Source organism: Lissotriton helveticus, chromosome 2_1, assembly GCF_964261635.1.
Source record: "Lissotriton helveticus chromosome 2_1, aLisHel1.1, whole genome shotgun sequence".
In the NCBI taxonomy this organism is placed as follows: domain Eukaryota; kingdom Metazoa; phylum Chordata; class Amphibia; order Caudata; family Salamandridae; genus Lissotriton; species Lissotriton helveticus.
Genome location: NC_136059.1, coordinates 1,651,010,838 through 1,651,025,407, shown reverse-complemented (window position 1 = coordinate 1,651,025,407; position 14,570 = coordinate 1,651,010,838). Strand labels below are relative to the sequence as shown.

Below are 14,570 nucleotides of genomic sequence, written 5' to 3'. Positions count from 1 at the left end.
GTTCCGCCCTTAATGCCATGTCTCATATCGTGTGCTAATCTCACCCTGCTCCCTTTAAATACCCCTGCACCCCATAATCATAACCCACCCTTACTCCTTAAAATACCCCAACATCCTTAAACACTAACCCATCTTAACCCTATAAATATACCCTGTACCCCAAAACCCAAACCTATCCCCAAACCCTAAAAATACCTGTGTACCCCAAAACCCAAACCTAGCCCTGAACCCTATAAATACCCATTGTACCTCAAAACCCAAACCTACCCCCGAAACCCTAAAAATACCCCTGTACCCAAAAACCCAAACCTAGCCCTGAACCTTAAAAATACCACTGTACCCCAAAACCACCCCTGAACCCTAAAATACCCCTTTACCCCAAAACCCAAACCTAGCCCGAACCCTTAAAATACCCCTGTACCCCAAAACCCAAACCTACCCCTGAACCCTAAAAATACCCCTGTACCCCAAAACCCAAACCTAGCCCTAAACCCTAAAAATACCCCTGCACCCCAAAACCCAAACCTATCCCTGAACCCTAAAATACCCCTGTACCCCAAAACCCAAACCTAGCCCTGAACCCTAAAAATACCCCTGTACCTCAAAACCCAAACCTAGCCCTGAACCCTTAAAATACCCCTGTACCCCAAAACCCAAACCTACCCCTGAACCCTAAAAATACCCCTAATACTCCAAAACCCAAACCTAGCCCTGAACCCTAAAAATACACCTGTACCCCAAAACCCATACCTATCCCTGAACCCTAAAACTACCCCTGTACCCCATAACCCAAAAGTATATCTGAACCCTTAAAATACCCAAACACCCCAAAACATATACCCCAGTACCCCAAAACATATACCCCTATACCCATACTTACCTTATCCAAACATTAAAAAAAACATGCTTTTACCATTCATGCATTTACAACGAATTGTAAGTGTATGAGTGGTAAAATCATATAAAATGTAATGCCATGCGTTATAATGGCATTGCGCAGTCATGGTACTTTCGTAATGAAAGTATGCGGAGTGATGGTATGCGGAAAGAAAGTTGCGGAATAATAGGTGTTTACCCTTCACAGTAAGTACATTGGTGGCACGGTGGCCCACATCTCCAGCAACATACTCATATTTTTTCACCACCCATTTGAAAAATGAACAGGTCTCTCTCATTGATGGCCAGCACCGACATACACTTTTAGACACACCTCCCGCCATAAGTTCTAGAATTGCGAACTTTAGAGCTGGGGAGCTACGTTTGAATCTCGGCATCAGCTCAACATCCTGTGATTCCAGGCAAATCGCTTTGTCTCCCCGTGCCTACCACAAATGAATGTGTTCTTCTGTAATGTAAATTGTGCTCATGCCATGTTGTCGAGTTCGCGCTATATAATATTGCACGGAAAAATAAAGTAGGGAAACTCGAGTTCACACACTACTGAACGTAAGTGCATCAGCAGTGCACTGTGAATCGGAGCGCTTCACAGGCCTGTCACAGATAAGAAATGCTATCAAAACGAAATCCTACAAAACAATATACTACTGGCCGGCAGCAATTCATACCCGTACAACGTCGGGACGGGCTGCTAGTCCATACTAATATTATAAAGAGAGAGCCCAAACCTTTGAGGCGGGTAATCTCAGTAACCACAGCACCAATCACAACACCCAATACAGAGTTGGAGAGGGCAGTTGCAGCAGAAGGACATAGACTATGCAGACGGATAAAAAAATGTATTAAAAAAATTGCAAAAAACTACATCATCCAGAAGGCCGAGGGCCAAAATAACATCAAACAGGAAATGATGTAATAATGTGACTCACTATATTGAGACTGAGAGCCTGGAGCCAAATTGATTGTGAACAAGGGATATGCTATCCCGAAACGCGTCGATTTGTGCCTGCCTGCTTGAGAAACTCCATGCTGTGAGGATTAAATAAAAAAGCACATAAGTGAAGACAAACGCGAGTTTGTCCCGTTTTTCTCCCAGCTGGAGGAATTGGTTGTGGATTTAAATGCGGCGTGGTTCTGCCGTGGGGATTTACGAACCGGCGAGAGAGCGCTGCAAATTCTGGCGAAAAGGAACCGAGGGGTATCAATATATATATATCCATATCCATACTAATATTATAAAGAGAGAGCCCAAACCTTAGAGGCGGGTAATCTCAGTAACCACAGCACCAATCACAATACCCAATACAGCGTTGGTAAGGGCAGTTGCAGCAGAAGGACATAGGCTATGCAGACGGATAACATTTTTTATAAATAAATGTGCAAACAACTACATCATCAAGAAGGCAGAGGGCCAAAATAACATCAAACAGGAAATGATGTAATAATGTGACTCACTATATTGAGACTGAGAGCCTGGAACCAAATTGATCGTGAACAAGGGATATGCTATCCCGAAACGCGTAGATTTGTGCCTGCCTGCTTGAGAAACTCCATGCTGTGAGGATTAAATAAAAAAGCACATAAGTGAAGACAAACGCGAGTTCGTCTCGTTTTTCTCCCAGCTGGGGAATTGGTTGTGGATTTAAATGCGGCGTGGTTCTGCCGCGGGGATTTACGAACCGGCGAGAGAGCGCTGCAAATTCTGGCGAAAAGGTACAGAGGGGTATCAATATATATATATATATATATATATATATATATATATATATATACACAGCGTGTAGCCCCCCCGAGTGGTAAAGGTGCGCACGTGTGCATTCGCCGGTTGGGGAGAAAGGAAGCAGTATTTTACTGCGTGAAGGTGACAAGGGAAAAACTAACCTTTTGTTTCCTGTATCGCCTACTGGGGTGTGTGAGGATCGTGGCCAGCAAGTCTGCGATGCCACTGAGTGTTCGAGGTGGCAAATCACTGTATATTGCCCCCGCTACGTGGAAACACAAAACCCGGCATGGATTTCGTAACAGGAACAGCGCACGCAGCAGCCGTGGAGGAAGGGCCAGTGCAGTACTCCAATGGGAGAGGACGAACTATGATTTAAACAGGCCCTCTGGTGTGTCATCGCTGCTGGGGAGAAACGGGCACTGAAGAAAGCAGAAAGGCTGAAACGCGTCTGCCCTGTCCAGCGGTTTCTGGGCATAGTAATCCCCTTTGATGTGACTTTCAAGGACATTACCAACTCCTTTGTCTGCGCTTTAAACTGACAATAAATATCATCCCTTGTCATGCGAGTGGACTCGGACCCATTCTTTCGGGAGTGGGATTGGACCTAATATATATATATATATATATATATATATATATATATATATATATATATATATATATATATATATATATATATATATATATATATATATATATATATATATATATATATATATATCCATACTAATATTATAAAGAGAGAGCCCAAACCTTTGAGGCGGGTAATCTCAGTAACCACAGCACCAATCACAACACCCAATAGAGCGTTGGAAAGGGCAGTTGCAGCAAAAGAACATAGGCTATGCAGACGGCCACCATATACATTTCAAAGGTTAAAGAACCGTGCCAGCAAAGTAGTCCCTTGTGGGCGTGTCTGCGTTCTTCTGTGGGCGTGTGCTGGTGGCGTGACAAACTCTGGGGGCGTGTGGTACGTTCCCCCTTCATGCCATGTGAGTCGTAATTGCGCCGCATCAAGGGGCACGCTGGGGGCATGACACGCTGGGGCCGTGACAAACGCTGTGGGGAGGTGTGTCCGTGCTGTGGGCGTGTGTCCGCCCTTCATGCCAAGTGAAGCGCCAATTACGCATTTGCGCCGCATCAAGGGGCAGGCTGGGGGCGTGACAAACACTGGGGGCGTGTGCTACGTTCCGCACTTCATGCCATCTGGGTCGTACATTAATCAGATCGTTTGCTGTGGCTGGGGGCATCACAAAGGCGTTCACCTCGAAGCGTGGTAAGTAACCATTTGCAAGAATCCCTTGGGGCACTGCCCGTTGTCTCACACATACTGGGGGTGCCGCATGCAGTGTGTGCCTTGGCCTGAGTGCGTCTGAAAGGGCCGAACGCAGTGTGTGGCTTGGCCTGGGTGCGTCTAAAAAGCACTCGGGCCGAATAGCGTCGGTGTTGGTCATAAAAAAATAAGAACAGCGGGAAACAATCATTCAAGACTCACAAAATTCTGATTGTTAGACGGTCGCCGCTGGCCCTCAAGGGGGGGCACACGTGACCGAGCGTGTCTGCGGGGGCAATTGCTGCAGCCTCTCATGCGTGCTGTTACTGAACAATCACATTAAACCAAATTACACGCGCCTGCTAACATCAGACAGGGCTGTAGCTGGGCTCAGGCGGCGGATCACTACACTAATTACATGCGCCTGCTAACATCAACCAGGGAAGCAGCTGGGCCTCAAGCGGAGGAACAAGCGAATGACCGTATCTGAATACACACATTACACACATTCTATTTCATACCCGGACAACGTCGGGAGGGGCTGCCAGTATATATATACATATATATATATATATGTATATATATATATATATATATATCATCTGCAACCAAACACCCCCTCCCGCCATCATGTAAAGTTGGCAAAGTTTTGAGAAAGGATGCAGTTGGCACATAAGTGTAAAATATTATAGATAACCCTTAATTGCATATTGATGGAATCCCATGTCCACAGAGCCTTGTATTTACAGACATTTTATTGTCTGGTTTGTTGCCCCTGATTGCTCATAGAGGCTTGCCTGCTATTTCCTGATGCACAGGGTACAAACGTTTCCCAAATCCGTCCTGTTTCTGTTTGTTTAAAAGAACAAATTAATTGGAAAAGTATCAAAAAACAAGATGGACTATACATGACAATAATAACATTTAATTGCAAATAATGTATATAAAAAGACAAATGTTTAAGAAAGCTCATGGAGCAGTGTCATAACATAACCTTTGTCAAGGTGCCGACTTATACAATATCTAAATTATTCAAAATCCCCGAGAGGTAGTCAGGTATACAACAAGCAACGTCCTTTAGAACCGGGTCCCACAGCTTTTTCAACTTTTGCCTTTTTGGGTTATGATGAATGATCATACATTCCAAGCCACCTGCAAAAATGAATGAATGATGAATGACTGAATTTGTGTCAGCAAGACTTGGAATCAGGTGGACTGCTATGTCAAGTCGCTCTGTCGCTCCGGCCTTGCGAGCCCTCCCCCATGCTCACCCATAGAAATAATTGGCCAAAGGTCTTACACCCCGTCCCTGACAAAGTTAGGCTACAGTTCATTCCCCCTTCTCGCATATACACCAGCGCATCCGTTGGGTAATCCACCACACAGTACACAGCAACTAATGAAGCATGTATGGTTGATTTACACAAAGGGTCCATTCAACAAATTTACAGGGCACATACTGTTAATAAACAAAGTTGGTTTCAATTCGTAATGTTCTCATTGTGCAATACTGGCACGGCAGTTCCATAATCTGTTGTCAATATCTGCATATATACTACGAATGTGTAATTATGTAACTCTGTGCGAAATGTTATACTTGAACTCATGTATATCCTCAACTGCTCCATTGTCCAAGTACGATAAAATAAAAATCAATAAACATAAAAAAATACTGTAACTCAAAATAAAGAAGGAGACGGGTAAATATATGAGCAGCGTCTGCCTCTGACACCGAGCAATAAAAACAATCAGAGGTTGTCCGCGGGCTCATTTTAAACAATCTATAAGGAGTATAGTATGTCTCATATAAGCTCTTCAAAATTTAGGTTTAAGTCATGACTCGTTGAGTATATGCTGTGCACCTGAATGCTTCCCTGCATAACCTCCTCAGACACCGTCACAACTAAGGGGTATATTATCAACAACTAGCGATAATTTTTGTCTCTAACTTGTTTAGAGACAAAAATTATCGCCGCACATCGGCGATTTTTATCGCAGATAAACCTTGCTATTAGCAAGGTTTATCGCAAATGCGATAAAAAACGCCCGCAATGCATGAATATCGCTGAAAAGTCAGCGATATTCATGCATTATCGAGCAAATGCTCTTAGCCATGTTATCCACCTCCCATTGGATAACATGGCTAAGAACTGCTCAGGGCAGGTGTTAGCTTTTGGAGATATTAGCCCTTAGCGCAAATATCTCCAAAAGTTGGTAATAGGAGATAGCGATGTTAGCGACTGTTTCCAGTCGCTAACATCTTGGCACGCCCACTTTGCATATCATTAGTGATAAATATCACTGACATGCAAAGTGGGGCCCATGACGGTCGCTATCTCCTATTAGCTGTCGCTAACTGGTGTTAGCGACAGCTTGGTAATAGGGAGATAATTTTATCTCCGCTTTCTTGGCTTTTAAAGCCAAAAAAGCGGAGATAAAACCCCTTGATAATATACCCCTAACTTCTTAGTACATTTATTAGCTAACTGTTGGAAATGTTGTTTATTGGATCTACTGAAAACCTAGGTGTTAATGAGAATGCTTATAGAGTGAGCGTTAGGCAACCAAGCAAACACTCCAAAAATAGTTTTGGGGATATACAAATATCATTAGGCGGCAAATGGGCGACAAATCCCTAAGCTGCAGCTATCTAAAGAAGATCTGGTGGTGTGTACCATGAGAGCCTTGAAGCACTTAAAACAAGCGGAATGTCTCATTAAAGAACAGTTGGCCAAGTTATTTAAGGTACAGTGACAAATTTGGATTCTGGCTAAGGGTAGTGAATTGATTTTAAAAACTTAAATACTGCAGAATGTCTTAATTGAAAGCCAAATCCTAGGATAGCCAACTTCTTAAGCTTGGTGCATTTAAACTAAACTGCATCTATCAAACAATGCATAGGTATTATAGTTCAACAAAAAATCCAGTACTTTAGAAACAGATAAGATAGCTGCCAGTCAAACCTACCCATAACGGAAAGCAGCCAGTACCCAAATGAAGCAAGGAAATATAACCATAATGAGGAAAGGCCATAGCGCACATATTGTGGGGCATCTGTAGGTAAGGTACTGCACAGTGGGGTGTTTTGTATCCCTAAAGAAATCCCTGCCAACTGATCCAGCATAAGCGGTTTAAATACTTTTAGGTTTAACTTTCAATTAACTACTTACTCATTTGTCCCTCTAACTGTACTGGGCCCTGTACAGCTAGACAGATTACAGCATTACCTTCACCATAGAAGCAAATGTCCTCTGATAGATCTTTCTCTGCTGAGAGAAGGGGTGGGAATTAGGATGTCAAAAACACAATGTTAGCCACCCAATAAGGACCAATAATTAGTGACTAACTCACAAGTTTGAAATAATCAATAAAATACACTACTTTCAGGACCATACTGTAGAAATAAAGTAACGCAATAGGGAGACCCAATCTCCTTAGGAAATTAAGACTAACTAAAATGATACAATCTAAAAGCTCTGCTACTGCAACACAGAATAAAACAAGCAGAACTTGATATTCTGAAAAGATTTGCTGATTCTCTCTATAAAGCATTTAAATGAAAAAGAGCAATTTAGCTTAGTTACAAATAAAGATCATCAGGACACAATAATAGACTCAGGCAATTTAGATAGTTTAGTTATTGTATTGATGTTCCAAAATCAGTACAGATAAGCAATTTCAAATTCTTAGGCATCTCAGTCAAGAATATTAAAGCATGTAGTGCAAGACTACACATTTCACCAAAGGTTCAAATCCAAAAAGGATACGAGGTTACTGATTCGTACCACCATTAAGGGCAGAAAAGAAGGATTCCAGGTCTATTCCATAAAGGCATCAGCATCAGCAAAAAGGCAGTTCAAGATCGAAATTTGAAGGATGATTAAATTATCATAGAAAACAGTTCTATTCTCTCCCAAGGAAAGAAAATATAAAGCAATGCATTGCCCCTCTTTTGGGGTTTCTTCTTTTATAGTCCTTATGACACCTTAATGACATGGTTTCACTCCACTAGTCAGTACATTGTATGAGTTGTTTAAGTATGTAGGTACCAAATATATTTAGTTACTCCTATATTCTTTCCCAAGCACTTTATATGAACGACTTGGGTTTCCTGGCCTCTGCGGTTAGTCAACGTTAAGAAATATACAATGTAACAGACTGTGGCATCATTTTAAAGTTGATCTTCCCATCTCACAGTGAACTTCGAAAGAATGACCTTTGTAAGTGTTATAATAAATGTAGAACATGAAGAAGGATTAATTATACAAGGGTAGTTTGGGGTCTCAGGGATTATTTTTAATGACCACTCAGCACTATACTCCCCGGAGGTAACTGAGCAAAATACAAATAATAGTGGAGGGTCAAAACAGCGAATTTCAAAGAAAACGACTATGTGAGAGAGCCAGTGGCTATAGTCCACTAGTCAGGGTACATCATTCGTGGTTGCTGAAAAATACCCATCAGTAGCTCTTCCTTGGCGCCCTTTTCATCATGTGGGTTCATTCTAACCATGAAGGATGGTTTTTTTATATGGTCAAGATTGACAACATAAGGACCAGTGATGGTATGACTGGGTCACAGGGGGCTACTGAAAAGCAGTGCGAGGGGGTGTGGTAAAGTGCAAAAAGTGCAGGGTGGTGATGTATAAAATTAGATAACTTTGAGGAAAATATGTTTATTGCAGACCTCAGAGTTTCTAAAAGTTAAAAAGAGCGAGATTGGTAGTTTCACTTAATAGCTACCAACAGGTTGGTCGACATGTTTCAGCAGAATTTCGGATCACAGAGGTATCCACTGCATTCCTCAGGACCTGTGTCGCTACTGCTAGTGTTGTGTTAAAAGAATAAGGAAAAATTTCACCTGGGTGCTAGTGAAGAGTCATTCTCCCAGCTGAGAAGTCCAGTGGAGAACAAACATAGTCGAGAACAAAGAAAAAACATTACAATTAGTATATCTACGGTATCCAAAACACTTTCATGGTGTACCATATCTATAAAGAGAACATATAATGCAATCCTCTTAGTAGTACTTTTATTCCTACATATGACCACAATACCTTGATATGATATGTAGTAGGACTCTCACTTACCATGTTGTGCAGGAGAGTACTGCCTCACCTCACCTGGCTCACAGCGCAGGTAATTGAAGCACCGCTCTAATGTAAAAAGAAAGACATACAAAGACACGTCAGCAACAGCTGACTTCACACTTAGTCACGACTTTTACTGGTGTTATTTGTTATTTGGCTGGTCAAAATAAGCCACAATGCCCTAGGCTTGGGCATTGGCAACATTTAGTAGTATGGCACTGGCACAATCTTCGTTTGCAAGGAAAGGTGCATTATATCAGTTGTTATTGAGAGAATAACAATTATATCTAAATCACAACAGGGAGCGTAAACGGCATCTGTGTTGACCCAGAACACCGCCTTGTAATTACACATGAACATATCATGTCTCCCTTCATAGTTTCAATGAACCACAGCGAAAATCTCACAGGAAATCACAGAGAAAATCACAGAGAGAAACCCGCTGTTCGAGGTATGTCTAAATCCGTGTGTAATCGCGTTTGGACTAACACTCGATTAATCAGTAAGTAGTCTGGATGAGCCACAGAGGAAATCTCAGCGTTTGGCAGCGTGTCTCAATGCCTAATCACGTTTAGACTGACACGCGATTAATCAGTGCCCCTGCTTTTCAGCACACTCGGTTATGACAGTTTTATTATCCGCCGTGGTAGAATGACAAAAAATATATATATTTTATATTGCCGCTTTGTAATGTATATTTGCGTTTAAACTAACGCGCGATCAATCAATGCCCCAGATCTGTAGCACAAGCGGTTATGACAGTTATGTATCCCGCCGTGGTAATTTAACAAACATATTACCGCTTTGTCACACTCTGTTGCGAGCGGGGAGGCAGCCTAGCCTAATAAACGCGCTCGTGCTCGGCGATCCCTGTTCTGTACAAAGACTGGGAGAGGGCGCGCATAAAGTGGCAGCCTACTTCTATGATCGCAGACAGACAGGCAAAGAGAGCGTATCTCTTACCTGTCCGTCGGTACTTCCAGCGTCCCTCTGGCTGTAAGGGGAGGTGGCGCGCGAAACTACCAGCATCAATTTCACTTCCTCAAGTGGGCGTGTCCCATTACATCACGTGCCCCTAAAGGATTGTGGGACATGTAGTCCAACGAAAGAGATACCTGATTCCACATAGTTTAAATTGTGTGATCCGTTACAGTTATATAATGGATACATAATCAGATGCGCAGGCATTTATTCTAGAAGGTACTCTAATCTAAATCGACTTCAAGTGGATTGTTAGATATAAAGCGCCAGCAGACCTCACCGGCAGGTTGAAGGATATGTGATGCCATAATGAGTAGCGTGTGGATCTACCCTATTGGATGGAGTCTATCCGTTATGATTCATAATCAATCTATGGGTGATCTACGAGTGATATTAGTATGTATAGATACCAACACCTGAGGAGGGCGAACGTCGACTTATATCTGGTCAGAACTAACTCCAAGAACCCTGATCGGGTTTGTGTTTCTTGCGATTACCCTTATAATGTAGTAGGGGAATGATTATCAGAGTGACATCCACGGGATGTCATCATTCAACCCGTCCTTGTCTGAGTTAAGGGTGTACACCCATTTTTGTTCTTTCTTGAACAAAAACCTGTTAATGTCTGTCACGTGGTTAGGTATCAATGGGTGTTCTAGCACAGTCCAATGAAAATCATTTGGGCCATGTCCCACATCCAGAAAATGGTTGGTCATTTTGGTGGACTGTTTCCGACACCTGATGGTACTCTTGTGTTCGGAAATGCGTGTCTTAACTTTTCTGGTCGTCATCCCCACGTATTTAAACTCACAAGGGCAGACTATCAGGTAAATGACATTTAGACTGTTACAATTGGTGAAGCGCCTTTGTTCCCACTGACGCCCACCCCCAATGTCAATAGTTCTAGATTTGGCAGTCTGCGGGCATGCAGCGCAATTCCCACATGGATGGTGACCTGTCACGGCTGGCATGTCCCAGAGTGTACCTACTGCTCTAGGGGTCACTGATCTAGGTCTGGTGTGGACCAGTTGGTCCTTTAGATTTCTGCCCCTTTTGAAGGCAAACAACGGGGGAGGCAGATTGTCATTACCCGTGTTGAGGATACCCCAATGTTTCTTAATGATCTTCTGAATCCGGTTGGAGCGAGTGCCGAAAGTGTTGACACAGGTGATCCTTCTAGAATAAATGCCTGCGCATCTGATTATGTATCCATTATATAACTGTAACGGATCACACAATTTAAACTATGTGGAATCAGGTATCTCTTTCGTTGGACTACATGTCCCACAATCCTTTAGGGGCACGTGATGTAATGGGACACGCCCACTTGAGGAAGTGAAATTGATGCTGGTAGTTTCGCGCGCCACCTCCCCTTACAGCCAGAGGGACGCTGGAAGTACCGACGGACAGGTAAGAGATACGCTCTCTTTGCCTGTCTGTCTGCGATCATAGAAGTAGGCTGCCACTTTATGCGCGCCCTCTCCCAGTCTTTGTACAGAACAGGGATCGCCGAGCGCGAGCGCGTTTATTAGGCTAGGCTGCCTCCCCGCTCGCAACAGAGTGTGACAAAGCGGTAATATGTTTGTTAAATTACCACGGCGGGATACATAACTGTCATAACCGCTTGTGCTACAGATCTGGGGCATTGATTGATCGCGCGTTAGTTTAAACGCAAATATACATTACAAAGCGGCAATATAAAATATATATATTTTTTTGTCATTCTACCACGGCGGATAATAAAACTGTCATAACCGAGAGTGCTGAAAAGCAGGGGCACTGATTAATCGCGTGTCAGTCTAAACGTGATTAGGCATTGAGACACGCTGCCAAACGCTGAGATTTCCTCTGTGGCTCATGCAGACTACTTACTGATTAATCGAGTGTTAGTCCAAACGCGATTACACACGGATTTAGACATACCTCGAACAGCGGGTTTCTCTCTGTGATTTTCTCTGTGATTTCCTGTGAGATTTTCGCTGTGGTTCATTGAAACTATGAAGGGAGACATGATATGTTCATGTGTAATTACAAGGCGGTGTTCTGGGTCAACACAGATGCCGTTTACGCTCCCTGTTGTGATTTAGATATAATTGTTATTCTCTCAATAACAACTGATATAATGCACCTTTCCTTGCAAACGAAGATTGTGCCAGTGCCATACTACTAAATGTTGCCAATGCCCAAGCCTAGGGCATTGTGGCTTATTTTGACCAGCCAAATAACAAATAACACCAGTAAAAGTCGTGACTAAGTGTGAAGTCAGCTGTTGCTGACGTGTCTTTGTATGTCTTTCTTTTTACATTAGAGCGGTGCTTCAATTACCTGCGCTGTGAGCCAGGTGAGGTGAGGCAGTACTCTCCTGCACAACATGGTAAGTGAGAGTCCTACTACATATCATATCAAGGTATTGTGGTCATATGTAGGAATAAAAGTACTACTAAGAGGATTGCATTATATGTTCTCTTTATAGATATGGTACACCATGAAAGTGTTTTGGATACCGTAGATATACTAATTGTATGTTTTTTCTTTGTTCTCGACTATGTTTGTTCTCCACTGGACTTCTCAGCTGGGAGAATGACTCTTCACTAGCACCCAGGTGAAATTTTTCCTTATTCTTTTAACACAACACTAGCAGTAGCGACACAGGTCCTGAGGAATGCAGTGGATACCTCTGTGATCCGAAATTCTGCTGAAACATGTCGACCAACCTGTTGGTAGCTATTAAGTGAAACTACCAATCTCGCTCTTTTTAACTTTTAGAAACTCTGAGGTCTGCAATAAACATATTTTCCTCAAAGTTATCTAATTTTATACATCACCACCCTGCACTTTTTGCACTTTACCACACCCCCTCGCACTGCTTTTCAGTAGCCCCCTGTGACCCAGTCATACCATCACTGGTCCTTATGTTGTCAATCTTGACCATATAAAAAAACCATCCTTCATGGTTAGAAGGAACCCACATGATGAAAAGGGCGCCAAGGAAGAGCTACTGATGGGTATTTTTCAGCAACCACGAATGATGTACCCTGACTAGTGAACATGAAGAAGGCCCACTCATGTCAATGCAAGCATCAGCAGAAAGTTGTGTGCAGATGTACATATTAAAAGAGAAAAACAGGCTTCAGTTATCTGCAATAGTAAACTAGAAAAGCAGCACAAAATAGAGTCAGGTTCCAGAGGGATGGATCCAGAATCGAACTTCAGTAGAATAGAGAAATATAATTAGACAGAGCAGAAATGGAACAGGCCCGCATTGCGAGAACACAGCTCTGAGAAATATGTAGATAAGGTAGCACAAAGGAATAGTATAGATGGGATATTTAGGCCTTGAAGAACAGTAGATATGTAGGGAGTAGAGCATTTCTAGACTTCAAAGAGGCAAGCCAAGGACAACGGGGAGTACAAGCGGTGGTGTAGAAGCGTAAACAAAACAACATGCGCACATGTATCACATTTCATAAACACGTGGGTAGCTTTTTTGCAGAAATATTATGCCTCATTGATTATGGAAATATATGACATATTTATGCAAAAACATTTATAAAAGAAACTGCTCACCCATTGTAAGTTGAAGCTTAGATTCCAGTTCCACAGGGCTGCCTGATCTTCTGTGCGCATTATTGAACTTTATACTATATTGCCCAAAGAAGTTGTCTTTTTCTTTGTCCGGCAACATTTTGACGGAGCCAGCCAAGGAGTTCTTCTTGACTGTCACAGATGGTGTCTGAGGGAAGAGCTGCCTGCTGTTGATGGAATAGAAATTGTGCAAATATCAAGTAAACAGATGCCGAGCGCTATACTAAAGTCTTCCTATTCAAAAAATGGGCAGGTAGGAGTCCCATGTTGCTATCAAAAGGGGGGAGAGATCGAACTTCGTGCCTTACATTTTTAAATTACAATATTCTTTGGCAATTATAGTATGGAAATGCATGCATGGGTTTTTTCTTTTTCTTTTGTCGGGATGCAATAAAACGAAATGTGGTTATTCCCGGTACACACCAGAAGACTAGCTAATGTGAATTCCCCTTTGAAATAGAAGGGAAGAGATGCTATTTCTTGGACTGTTCAAGCAGGCAGTAGTGCATTACCCAGGAGAGTAGCTCCTGGAAGAGAACTTTAGGACTCCTAAATGCCTTCTGTGAATACCGAAAGTCTTAAAATTAGGATTTTTCTCAGTTTAGTAGTATTAAAGTTGAGAAAAATCCAAATTTTAAGACTTTCGGTATTCACTGAAGGCATTTAGGAGTCTGAAAGTTAGGAGTCCTAACTTTACTACTACTAAATTGAGAAAAATCCTAATTTTAAGACTTTCGGTATTCACAGAAGGCATTTAGGAGTTTTAAAGTTAGGAGTCCTAACTTTACTACTACTAAACTGAGAGAAATCCTAATTTTAAAACTTTCGGTATTCACAGAAGGCATTTAGGAGTTTGAAAGTTAGGAGTCCTAACTTTACTACTACTAAATTGAGAAAAATCCCAATTTTAAGACTTTCGGTGTTCACAGAAGGCATTTAGAAGTCCTAAAGTTAGGAGTCCAAACTTTACTACTACTAAATTGAGAAAAATCCTAACTTTAAGACTTTCGGTATTCACAGAA

The 14,570-nt window shown here is 42.2% G+C and overlaps 1 protein-coding gene across 1 annotated transcript in view; it reads right to left on the bottom strand.

The window, feature by feature from the left end:
* GIMD1 (GIMAP family P-loop NTPase domain containing 1) overlaps nucleotides 1-13,551 on the bottom strand; it is a 408,717-nt gene extending 395,166 nt beyond the window's left edge. Inside the window, exon 1 of the mRNA XM_078676601.1 lies at nucleotides 13,531-13,551. The gene's annotated coding sequence lies outside the window, so the exon portion shown is untranslated. The remainder of the gene's footprint in view (nucleotides 1-13,530) is intronic.
* Nucleotides 13,552-14,570: the final 1,019 nt, after the last annotated feature.